Below are 13,561 nucleotides of genomic sequence, written 5' to 3'. Positions count from 1 at the left end.
GCTTCTTTTGAGGACAATTAAAGCCTTGAAGTAGTTCCATAAACTTATGCTCCCGGATATGCTGTTTTTGTATTTACGTTCAAGAATGTACAAGAGAATTGGAACATATGCAACAGAACAAAGAACCAGGGATGCCAGGTGTACGTACACACTGTGTGTCTTTTGCTACTTTGCTATGTTAAAACCAGAATGTCATTTCTAAGCGATAACGGGCCAGCACATGCTGCCTAGCTTTCTGACTGGAAACTCCTCAGAATGCATGAACATAATCCCTCTGTGTGTTGGCCAGGATGGAAGAACCCGGATCTCAGTAAATCCAGAGGGCTAACATCTGGAGAGGAGCAGTGGAGCGGATATCACTGGCTTGTAAGGAAATGTTCCCTTTTTATGGGAGTGACATTGACAGGAGGCATTCTCCCAGCAGCACGGAAGCCACGCTCCTGCTGCCAGAGCGGGCTGGCACTCGGTGGTCCCATACACACGATCCCATATAGTGTGAGAAAAACCAGCATTGGAGATACAGGGTTTCCCACCATGCTCATCAGGGATTATCCCACATTTTGGGAATTATCCACTCATTTTGTGATGGTTATGAACTATAGTGGAAATAACAAGCAGAAATATGTTTAATCACAGGGTATCTGGGGTCAGGACCTTTGTGGTCTGATTAGAGCACTGCTGCTTTGTTGGTGCTGAGGTGGGATACAGGAGCCATGGATATTTACTCTCTCAAAAAAAGAGGCACAAAATATATAATTAAAGCTTCTAAAATAATTACCTATAATTATAAGTTCAAAAAGACCTTGTATCTAAAACACAGAAACCACAGCTTGTTTTTATTCCTTTATTATTGTTTTTATTTTATTTATCCCTCTGATTCATTCTGTTTTCCCAGTGCTGCTCAAAGAAAAAGCTGCCATTCTGTCACGATTATCAGGCGCAGACAAAAGCACAGGACGCCAGAAGTTGAGGGTTTTTAATGTCACATCCGGACTGGGGAAGTTGCAGCAGGAAGCGGAGACAGCGCCTGGGGCGGAGCAGCAGCCGCAGGAGCCTCAGGCGAATCAGCAGCCTCAGGGGGCGGCGATGCAGCAGCCATAGCAGTAGGGGCCTCAAGCGAAGCAGCAGCCTCGGTACCACATCCCCGGCTGGGGAAGCCTGCTTCATCCTTATGTGGAGCAGTTTAATCAGATTCACCTCCGCTTTTTCCAGCTGCTGAGGTGGGGACACTGGGGACAGCTCCCTCCACAGCTGTTCCAGGAGCATGGCAGCCCCTGGGGAGTCTCTCACCGCTGGCTCCTCATAAATCGCCAGAACAGACCCTGGAAGGCAAAAAAAACGATTGGTTAGGGTCTCAGGTGCGGGTGGAGCTGAAGCAAGCAGTACAGCGGCCGCCGCAGGGAGCACCAACTCAGCAGGGGGCAGCGCAGGAACCGCCAACTCAGGACCAGCCAGGGGCGCTGCAGCAACCGGAGCCTTGCTGAGTAGCTCAGGATCAGGCGGGACAGGCAGTGCAGACATGTCAGGCGGAACATGCATGGCCATTAGGGCCGCCAGGGTTGGAGCCGTAAGGGTGCACGCTGCCCCTTTAAGGAACCAATGGACCCGCGGGATGGCATCCCATACTGACCTGGCCCCTTTAAGAGCCAGGCAAGCCCATAAGAAGGGGCAAGCCACTGATCCAAGTTCCGTCTGACAAGCAGCAAGGTAGGCAGCGGACACAGAGACGGCCTCTAAGATGACCTCCACTGTCTTCCGTCTTCGGTTCTTCCATTTCTTTTTAGCAGCTTTCGGAGGAGACTGTGGCACTTCCGGTAGCTCCGACAGCTGACCATAGGGCGTTCCGTTGTCCAAGGTGACCTGCCGCATCATCGCCTCAGCTACGCCACTTCAAAGCCGCCGCAGGTTTTCGCGCACCAGCAAGGTGCGCGTCCTCTTCTAGGGATATCCTCTCCAGGGTGTCCCTTGACCTGAAGGCAAGGGCTCTGGCAGATGGGTCTCCCAATACCTTGGGATGCTGGAGCCATTAAATCACAGGTATTTCTCCTCTGATAGAGGAGGTGGTTGTTGGCGGAGTCCGGTCATTCTGTCATGATTATCAGGCGTCCTGAGCGCAGACAAAAGTGCAGGACACCAGAAGTTGAGGAAACACAGGGTTTTTAATGAAAGGGGTAAGGCAAATGAGACTGACAATACAATGACAGGACTGGGGAAGCAAACGAGAACGCGGACTAAATACATTAGACTAATGACAATGATCAGAAACAGCTGGTAAACACAGGGAATCCACACGGGGTTAATGAGGGGTCGTGGCCACATGCAGTCAATTTGATAGGATAGTTCATGTTTTGTTCCTTCCGCTGCTAATTTAGAACACACAAAAATTAGATGCATGCATACCTTCAATTTTTATTTATCCAGAATGCTAAGCTGCCAGACTCTACATGAAAACCCCTAGGGGCCTTAATGTCATTGCAGATACAACCAATGCGTGCTGTTATACCACTGACTCAGGGCAGCCCTTCATGCCCATCTCCCTCATGCCAACCATCTGCCTGGTCACAATCAGAAAGCCAATTAAACAATAAACAAATAAATAGATGAGATAGATGAAACAAATACAGTGTTACATCCGTAACAGAAAATGAACTGAATTAGTGTCCGTTCCCATTAAATCATGCAACCAATGTGAACACTGAAATCAGCTTTCCAATAGCATATGGCATGTTTCATGACAGCCATGGAGGTGAATCAGGTGCTCGACTGGGGGCTGTGAGCTGGTGACAGATTAACTTCCCCACCCGTCCCCGTACCCCTGCAGGGGCTGTGCTACAGCACTCCCTCACACAATAATCATGGGGTGAGAATGGCTGATGTTCAAATGGAAACATACAGCCATTTGTGGGCAGTGAGGAGGAGGACACGTCTTAATGGTTGCGACATGACATCACTTGTATCAAATTGAAGACTTTTGAACAGATGTGAGCATCTGTCTCTTGTGAAAGAGAACCATTTTCCATGCCCCCACCCACAGCTCCGGGGGCTAGCTACCCCTGTACCAGCAACTCCTAACAGCTGTATGTGGTACTGATGCCATACTTTCCACTGCCTGGCACTGGCCCATTACATTAATAGGCCATATAACAGCTCTGAAAGAAGCTCTCAGGAAACAAAAGAGGGGATACTCTTAATGAAGATGAATGCGACTGATGATAGACAGCGAAATAACCATCCACCCTTTTTCCAGTCTCAATTGTCCTATAAAGGGTCATGGGGGTCCAGGACCTAAGCTACAAGCACAAGACAAGGAATAACACACACACACATGCACAAAATTCACACCGGCCATATACAGACAATTTGGTAAGTCCAATTCACCTTAGCCTGTTTTAGACTGTGGGCTGGACACCAGAGTATCCAGAGGAAGCCCCATAGGGACGCAGGGTAACATGCAAACTCCACACACGCAGAGCTGGGGTTGAGACTGAAGCAACAGTATAAAATAAAAATAAAAATAAAAATAAATTATTCATCATTGACATTACATAACCAGAAAGTTGCAGACATTTATGCCTCTTTCAGTTTGGAAACAGCTTTATAAGGTTACTGCTCCATTTATGTTGAAGGCTCCGAAAGTCTCTTGCACAGCCAGTAAGTATCTGGGTTTCAACTCTTAAATTTGGTTGAATAAAATAGGGAAAATGGCACCCTCACCTGGCAACACTGTTGTACTTCAGCAGGCAGAAGAAATAAGAACATACTGCTCAATCACCTCTGGCAATTTCTGTTCAAATTCAAGTCCAGCTTCCATCTCTGTTCTGAGTGTAGGGTGCACATCGGAGGCAAAGTCATTCAGCGATGGTAAAATCAATGGAAGCTACACGGCGAGTTTAACCCTAGCGGATTGGCAATGAAATGACCACTCCCCAGTTACTCCCACACTGAGAGGGACCTGTCCAATATCACAGTCACCCTAAGAAGCCACACAAGAGGGGCAAACCAGCAGCTTGAGCCCCCACAAAGCAGCACCTGCCCAAACACACACAGCACACTGGGTGCTAACAAGGCCAGAGGCAGCACGTGATGCTGCAGGACGCAGTGACTGTGACATGACAGCCCTTTGTCCTCTGCACACAGAACATGACCCACTGGGTGGAAATTAGCAGCACATACAAAGTTATGACTGGGTTCATTGATCTTCATAGGAGACCAACTGGATATCACATTCCTGAAAGATGAGGGCAAACAGTTACCAGACAACTATTTACAGCAGCATATGCACAGTGCACCACTTGGAGAACATGAGTAAAAGAGGCAGCAAAAATATTGTTGGAGACATAAATCAGCACCATTATCAGTGTAGGATCACACATGCACATATCACAAAGCTTAAATTCCAGGTGGCCTGAGACAAGGCCTACTCTGGTACGAGAAGGCACACATCGACCTAGGCCCCAAAGGGGGGTTTGTGACCCCACACACACAGATAACAAGGGAGGCCAGCACTCCAACTTTTATTGCTCAAAGTTTTAACGACCTACAGATAGCAGAGTGGATCCCCAGGGACAGGGGTCCCTCGACTTGGCACACAACCCCCTCCCCAGACATCCTGCCTTACATACCACTCACCGAACAGACCAACACCCCAAAGAAAGTTTCTTTTAAGTTTGGCTTTTGTATATCTGTATATGTATTTACTCTTGACTACTAGTCTTAATATACAGATATGTACAGGTTATGTTCGAATGTGTCTTAACTTTTGGAGATTCTTTTTCTTTGTTTGACAAACCTTCTCCCCCCCCCTTTTCTTTGCCACATTCCTCGGCAACCCTTATCTGATCTTTGTATTCTACCATGCCTATCTAAGATGTGCTTATGACATGAGAATATGCCATATAATGTCTGTATAAAGGGTAATATCTGTTGAGGTACAACCTAAACCACCTGTACCATATACTGGTGTGAGTAATAGAACATAACATAATAGCATAATATAAGTAATCATTAATTAATCATCACAGATGGTATTTGGTGTGAACTGCTAGGCTGGTACGGCATGTTTGGTATCAAACCGAAGGAAAATCACTCCAGTTTCCAAATCTGGTCAATGGTTACCACAAAAGTGGACATATCAAAAGTTACACCAGCCTAATGAAAATCACCATTACCAGAGAAGTCAGTCTGGTCATAAATCCCAAAAGGACTGATACCGACCCCCTTCCGAAGCCCGCCAAATGGATGGTCAGCCATTGGCCCAGGACTCGAATTCCTGGTCACTCCTAATCACGAACCTTATGCTATAAAACCTGGCACCTCAGAACAAAGCAGCGGAGAAAAAGGGAGAAAAAGAGAAGAAAACGGAGAAACAAGCAGCGTTCTTAAAGCCCGTCGGTGAAGACCCAAAGAACTGCAACTCAGCCCAAGCTTCACCAGAAGAAAGAACCGGAGGAACTCCACTCCAACAACCGCTGCAAACACTCCCTGAGAGCCATCACCCATCAGCTCATCAGCCACTGCAACCAACTGCAAAGACCTCCCTCTTTCCTGCATCCAAGTAAACCAACTTCCTTTCCTTTCTAACAACCTAAACTGTCCTATTCACCTGCTATATTCCTTTAGGTTTATATTCCTACAAACTGCTTGCTTTGCAGAACAATTTTCCCTTTTCAGGTTAATCATTTTAAATCTGGTCACTGCATTTTCATGATTACATTGTTCGTGTCTTTTCCGTTACTTCATGTTTATTGTTTGTTAGGTATAATGTCTGTTTAGGAATAAAGGCATGTCTTTTTACACAACTTCAGCCTCCGTCATTGAGTGCTCACAATAGTCCCTGCCTCTGTGCGATCTGGCTACTATGCTCTGAAACCTCTAAACCCGCCTGAAATATCGCGAGACTCTCTCTCATCGGCCGTGAGGGGAGGTTCGCTACCGATCGTTTACATTACCTGGTGACGCAGCTCGCTGGACGAGCCTACTAACCCAGGTTATTAAGCGATACTGGTTATTAATGAATCCCATTTAAGTCTCACATTAACAGATATCGGGGATTCGCAATTGAGTTTGGAGGAGCCGACCATTCGGCATAACAATTGGTTACTAATCAGCATCAAATAATAATTAATTAAAAGTTAATTAATTTCAAAACATATTGGTGGAGATATTAAAATATACCTGAGCTAATAATTCCTACATCAGAGACACCAAATGCAGAGAAGCTAGTCAAGCTATATCCACCATTACCACACTCAACAGAAGATGCACAGCAAGCTGAAATGGGAGAAGTGAGCAGATGTTGTTTAGTGGGGCTGCGTGTAGCTCAGAAGATTAGGGCTCTGTGTCTGATAGGTTGTGGGTTTAAATCTAGTGACAGATTAATAATATCATTGTTAGGCCCTTCAGAAAGGGTCTTATGCTCAACTGCTGCAGGGATGATGGCTGACCCTGCTTTCCTCACTTATATGTCATTTTATACAGAAATAATGCAAATTATTATAGCTGACCTGAACAAATACCTTAACAGTGTTAAGGATGCATTTCCGGAGAGACAGGTTGGTCTGTCACCTAGGCAGGTTGCCAGTGCTGACAACGTGTTTGAATCTACTTTCTATGGTGAAACAAATAGACGTATTATAAATATCCAATACTACTAATTACATTAGCACTGGACTACAGACCTGCAATTTTATGAGACAAGATAAGTCATCACTACACTGCCCATGAGAAGTGTCGTCTCACAGAAAGGCCCATGTGTGTGTGTGGAAAAGCACAAAAACACCCACAGTCAGGTTCACTAACCATGCAAAACTAAGGACACGCCAGCCCTGGCATCAAGCAGGTCATTTTGGGAAGGCTGTGCTGCATGCATGGCTGGCTTGCTACGCTGTCTTTTAGGAGAAATGACTGGTGGTTCCATTTTTTCATGCTGTTTTTCTTTATGACAGGTATTAAAACCTGGTATTAAAAAAGACCCGGAGAAAGTCACAAAAACAAATATATAATGTGCACTGGTAAGTTAAGGCATATATTTATTGGGCATAAAAATATACAGTATGTTAATGCACATCTCAAAAGCTATTACTTTGCACTAACTTTGTTTTGCTATGCATAAGAACTTATACTACTAACCCATCTTTCCTTTTCAAATTCACATAATGTTATTCTTGATAGTCTATCACTTTTAAAATACAAATGTCATGTGTCAAAGCGTTTTCCCTCACCTGAATGTGGATCACTGGGGTCCCCCCCTGGTCCCAGGCCTGGGGGTAGGGCTCGATGGCGAGCGCCTGGTGGCCAGGCCTGCACTCTTGGGGCCTGGCCGGGCACAGCCCGAAGAAGGTACATGGGTTCCTCCTCCAATGAGCTCATCACCTGTAGGAGGGACCAAAGGGATCAGGTACAGTGTGAGTTGGGTAGTGGCCAAAGGCGGGGACCTTGGCGGTCCGATCCTCAGCTGCAGAAGGTAGCTCTAGGGACATGGAATGTGACCTCTCTGGCAGGGAAGGAGCCTGAGCTGGTGTGCGAGGTTGTGAGGTTCTAAATAGCTATAGTCGGACTCATCTCTACACACAGCTTGAGCTCTGGAACCAGTCTCCTGGAGGGGGTTGGACCCTTTTCTACTCTGGAGTTGCCCACGGGGAGAGGCCCCCTGAGTTGCCCCCTGGCTGGGTGCCTGTACATTGGGGTTTACCGCAGTGGACGAGAGGGTAGCCTCCCTTCGCCTTCGGGTGGGGGGACGGGTCCTGACTGTTGTTTGCGCTTATGCGCGAAATGGCAGTTCAGAATGCCCATCCTTTTTGGAGTCCTTGGAAGGGGTGTTAGAAAGCGCTTCTCCTGGGCACTCTCTTGTTCTGCTGGGGGACTTCAATGCTCACGTAGGCAATGACAGTGAGACTTGGAGGGCCGTGATTGGGAGGAATGGCCGCCCCAATCTGAACCCGAGCGGTGCTTTGTTATTGGACTTCTGTGCACGTCACGGATTGTCCATAATGAACACCATGTTCAAACATAAGGGTGTCCATATCTGCACTTGGCACCAGGTCACCCTAGGCCGCAGTTGAATGATTGACTTTGTAGTCGTGTCTTCGGACTTGCGGCCGCATGTCTTGGACACTCGGGTGAAGAGAGGGGCGGAGCTGTCAACCAATCACTACCTGGTGGTGGGTTGGCTCCGCTGGTGGGGGAGGAAGCCGGCCAGGCCTGGCAGGCCCAAGCATAGTGAGGGTCTACTGGGAACTTCTGGCGGAATCCCCTGTCAGGGGGAGTTTCAACTCCTACCTCCGGCAGAACTTCTCCCATATCCCGGGGGAGCCGGGGGACATTGAGTCCGAATGGGCCATGTTCCGTGCCTCCATTGTGGAGGCAGCTGACCGAAGCTGCGGCAGTAAGGTGGTCGGTGTCTGTTGCGGCGGCAATCCCCGAACCCGCTGGTGGACACCGGTGGTGAGGGATGCCGTCAAGCTGAAGAAGGAGTCCTATCGAGCCTTTTTAGCCTGTGGGACTCCAGACGCAGCTGACAGCTTTGGCGGTTGCTGAGGCAAAAACTCGGGGGTGGGAGGAGTTTGGCGAGGCCATGGAGAACGACTTCTGGACGGCTTCGAGGAGATTCTGGTCCACCATCTGGCGGCTCAGGGTGGGAAAGCGGTGCAACATCAACACTGTTAATGGTGGGGATGGTGCGCTGCTGACCTCAACATTTTGGGTCAGTGGAAGGAATACTTCGAAGACCTCATGAATCCTACCGACACGCCTTCCGATATGGAAGCAGAGTGTGGGGACTTGGGGGTGGACTCGCCTATCTCTGAAGCGGAGGTCGCTGAGGTGGTTAAAAAGCTCCTCAGTGGCCCGGCCCCGGGGGTGGATGAGATTCGCCCGGAGTTCCTCAAGGCTCTGGATGTTGCGGGGCTGTCCTGGTTGACAAGCATCTGCAGCTTCATGTGGGCATCGGGGGCAGTGGCTCTGGATTGGCAGACCGGGGTGGTGGTCCCCCTCTTTAAGAAAGGGGACCGGAGGGTGTGTTCCAACTACAGGGGGATCACACTCCTCAGCCTCCCTGGTAAGGTCTATTTGGGGGTCCTGGAGAGGAGGGTCCGCCGGATTGTCGAACCTCGGATTCAGGAGGAGCAGTGTGGTTTTCCCCCTGGCCGTGGAACAGTGGACCAGCTCTATACTCTCAGCAGGGTTTTGGAGGGTTCATGGGAGTTCACCCGACCAGTCTACATGTGTTTTGTGGACTTGGAGAAGGCATTCGACCATGTCCCTCGGGGAGTCCTGTGGGGAGTGCTCCGGGAGTATGGGGTACCGGGCTTCCTTTTAAGGGCGGTTCGGTCCCTGTATGACCGGTGCCAGAGCCTGGTCCGCATGGGCGGCAATAAGTTGGATTCGTTTCCGGTGAGGGTTGGACTCCGTCAGGGCTGCCCTTTGTCACTGATTCTGTTCATAGTTTTTATGCACAGAATTTCTAGGTGCAGCCAGGGCGTTGAGGGTGTCCGGTTTGGTGACCTCAGGATTAGGTCTCTGCTTTTTGCAGATGATGTGGTTCTGTTGGCCTCATCGGACCATGACCTTCGACTCTCACTGGAACAGTTCGCAGCCGAGTGTGAAGCGGCTGGGATGAGAATCAGCACCTCCAAATCCGAGACCATGGTTCTCAGCCGGTAGAATGCTCTCTCCAGGTTGGGGATGGGGTCCTCCCCCAAGTGGAGGAGTTTAAGTATATCGGGGTCTTGTTCACGAGTGGGGGAACGATGGAACGGGAGATCGACAGGCGGATCGGTGCAGCGTCAGCAGTCATGCGGGCGCTGCATCGCTCTGTCATGGTGAAGATAGATCTGAGCCAAAAGGCGAAGCTCTCGAGACCCCGGGGAAGACCCAGGACACGCTGGAGGGACTATGTCTCTCGGCTGGCCTGAGAACGCCTCGGGATCCCCCCAGAGGAGCTGGATGAAGTTGCTGGGGAGAGGGAAGTCTGGGCCTCCCTGCTGAGACTGCTGCCCCCGCGACCCGACCTCGGATTAAGCGGAAGATGATGGATGGATGGATGACACTGTCACTAGCAAAATAGTTGCTTTACGGTCATAAATGTGACCCTCCAGCACAAAACTGTATGGAAGTCGCCACCGATCGACTGCCAGAGGAACTCCAAACTAATGCAGATGCTCTTTTCCACCGTGTTTAGTCATTCTCCATATAACAAACCTAACTATATTTCTTTCGATAACTATTCAATGTAATCCTGGGTACGCGGGCAGAATCGCTCAGGAAAATCTGTACATCTCCATGCAACTTGCATACGGTTTTGTGCTGGAGGGTCACAAATGTCCCCGTCAGGGTCCGTTTGTTATTGACGAAAAGGTAAAAACAATAAATACTTCTTAAAAAATATAACTAAGACAAAACAAACACAAACAAAAACAACAAGATAAGTAAATTCTAACTATATATAACCGTGTACGTAAAACAATATATACTATAGAAGAGGAATGAAGAGACTGGCATCATATTGTTGACTAATGAATGAAACAAAATGATTTTATTTTGAAAATCAATTCCAGTGTAAGTGCCTAGGGATTTGATTTTGAACTGCTCACTGTCTGCCATTCGGGGGGGGGGGGGGGGGGGGGGGAATCACACCTTGTTATTTCCTATACTGACAGTGGAGGTGTCCTGAGAGTGCAGACTGCAACGGAAGTGACTCCACAGTGAAGGTCTGCAGCCAGATGGTCTTCGCATTGTCGGCAGTAAGTCGGACTCCGCCAGGGCTGCCCTTTGTCAACGATCCTGTTCATAACTTTTATGGACAGAATTTCTAGGCACAGCCAGGGTGTCTGGTTTGGTGACCTCAGGATTAGGTCTCTGCTTTTTGCAGATGATGTGGATCTATCGGCTTCATCGGATCATGACCTTCAGCTTTCACTGGAGCAGTTCACAGCCAAGTGTGAAGTGGCTGGAATGAAAATCAGCATCTCCAAATCCGACACCATGGTCCTCAGCTGGAAGGATGGAGCAGGAGATCGACAGGCAGATCGGTGTGGCGTCAGCAGTGATGTGGGCGCTACATCAGTTTGTCATAGTGAAGAAGGAGCTGAGCCAAAAGGTGAAGCTCTCCATTCATGTTCCTACCCTCACCTATGGTCATGAGCTGTGGGTAGAAACCGAAAGAAGGAGGATACAAATACAAGCGGCTGAAATGGGTTTCCTCCCCAGGATGGCTGGGCTCTCCCTTAGAGATAGAGTGAGAAGCTCTGTCAATCAGGAGGGACTGTAGAGCTGCTGTTCTTCCGCATCAAGAGGAGCCAGATGAGGTGGCTCGGGCATCTGGTCAGGATGCCTCCTGGACGCCTCCTTGGTGAGGTGTTTCGGGCATGTCCCACTGGGATGAAGCCCCAGGACATGCTGGAGAGACTATGTCTCTCGGCTGGCCTGGAAACACCTCGGGATTCCCCCGGAGGAGCTGGACGAAGTGGCCAGAGAGAGGGAAGTCTGGGTTTCCCTGCTTAGACTGCTGCCCCCGTGACCCAACCCGGAAAAGCGATAGAAGATGGATGGATGGACATGTGAAAGCAAATGCAAAACTCATTTCATTTCTTTTTTTTTAAATACTTTATTGATTCCCATAGGGAATTTCTCTTTTGCACTGCCCCCAAATTGCTCCCTGGATGTATGAGCAAGCTGGCAGTGAAGGGCAGCCACCTATAGCAACACCCAAGGAGCTAGGGGTTAAGAGTCTTGCACAAGGTCCCACTGAGATACCGAGGCCAGGCTTGAACTGGCAACCTTTTGATCAAAAGCATAGAGTCTTAGCCCACTGAGCCACACTCTGTCCCCAACTGAAGCGTTCAGTTTAAATGATTTTGTTCATTTTCTGTTAATTACCTGCACATCATTCATACCATCATTCTCCTACTCAAAACTGTCTCCCAACAAATTCTCTACATTGTAAAGTCTACAATATTGATAGCTATGCCTTTAAAGTGTATATGTAACTCTGCTGAGCAGCACAATAAAGTCAATGTAAGAAAAGCAGGGCAACACCCAGGACTAGACAGCAACCATGAACAACGCTGAACTGACCAGACCCTGACCAGGGTGCCCTGCCAAATGCTATTAATGAACATACTCTTTGGTGATGTGATGCCCGGCCCGTCTGCTCCTCGTGTGTACCACGCCCCCTAATTATCCACGTGTGCTTTCCCGATCGTGCCCAGCTGTGTCTGATTATTTTCAACCAGTCTTGTCCTTTTAAGTCCACGTCTTGCCTAATGCCTTTGTCTGTCATTGATGTTAGTTGGCGTCCGATGTTTCCTTCTCCCCGTCCTTTGATTAAACCCCTAGTTTTGCCCCGTATTTGCCTGTCTGCCTGCTCATTCCACGCCTGCCCGCACGATCGCCGTTCGGTTCCACGCAGATCGTGACAGGTGAACTCAAAAACGTGCAAGCACCATTAACCAGGATAGCTGACAAACTACTACTCTGTGGGTGTTTGAAGGCTTTAGGGACCAAATATCTAAGTATGGTTGTTAAAAAAGCTGGATGAAAACCATCCTTCTGTTGAAACCAACGTTTGGCCAAAAGAAAAGTAATGAACATTTGGCTTATCTGTGCTCAAAAAACAAGCACCCATGTAGTGATCAGGCAAACAAAATCACTCAGATGAAAAAAAGAGTTTTATTACTACTATCCAGGAGAGAACTCCACAGCAGCCATGATGGCAGCAGAGCTTCTGCCCTCTTACACTCTGATAAAAAAAGATTTCACATTTGTACTTTTGCTTGTCACTGGGGCTGTACTTTTGTAATTGTACATTTTAAGGTACAGGAATGGAACAAACAGTATTAATGTACCATCAATGGTACAGAAATTTCCCTCAGAGTCCATATCTGCACGTTAAAAGGTAGAATTATCAACTGCTAAGGGTATAATTGGCAGATCCTTGAGGGTACAGCCCCAGTGACAAGCAGAGGTACCCTTTTTCTGAGAGTGTACTTAGGCATCTGAATCAGGCCAAGCCAGGTTATGCCTGTGTTATGCAGTGTGTCTAGTGATACTGTGCATATGTGCACTGACTCCATGGCCTGATTGCGATGTAACAGTGCAGACGCATCCTAAAGAGCATAACTTTCCTGGGGGCTGTACTTTTCCACTCATTCCTACAGAACCTTGCTGAAATGTGAGGAACATCCTAAAGAGGTCAATCTGTTCTATCCATTTTAACATCCGTTTCCAGCAACAGAAGGCTGAGGCAATCAAGAGCCAGTAAGAGCAGCCTCCGTGTAGGGGTATGATGGACAGAGGAAGTCTTTAACCAGACAGCAAGATTCCCAAAATGATTCATACATTCCCAGCAGAGGCACAGACCCACAGAGACCAACAAGCCTGTTGTCACCCCCTCTGGTATGTGCCTGCATGGGGGTTTCATTGAGCCATGTGCTGATAGGTGAGGCCCCACCTCCCCACCCCCTGGCCGACATCCCACCCAGATCCAGTATCTGTTCTCATTCTCTCGCTCGTCCTCCACATCACCTCCAGGAGCAACCATAAAGATTATCTCACGACCCCACAT

Source organism: Brienomyrus brachyistius, chromosome 1, assembly GCF_023856365.1.
Source record: "Brienomyrus brachyistius isolate T26 chromosome 1, BBRACH_0.4, whole genome shotgun sequence".
Classification (NCBI taxonomy): Eukaryota; Metazoa; Chordata; class Actinopteri; order Osteoglossiformes; family Mormyridae; genus Brienomyrus; species Brienomyrus brachyistius.
The sequence above is the reverse complement of the archived record's forward strand: the minus strand, read 5'-3'. Positions refer to the sequence as shown.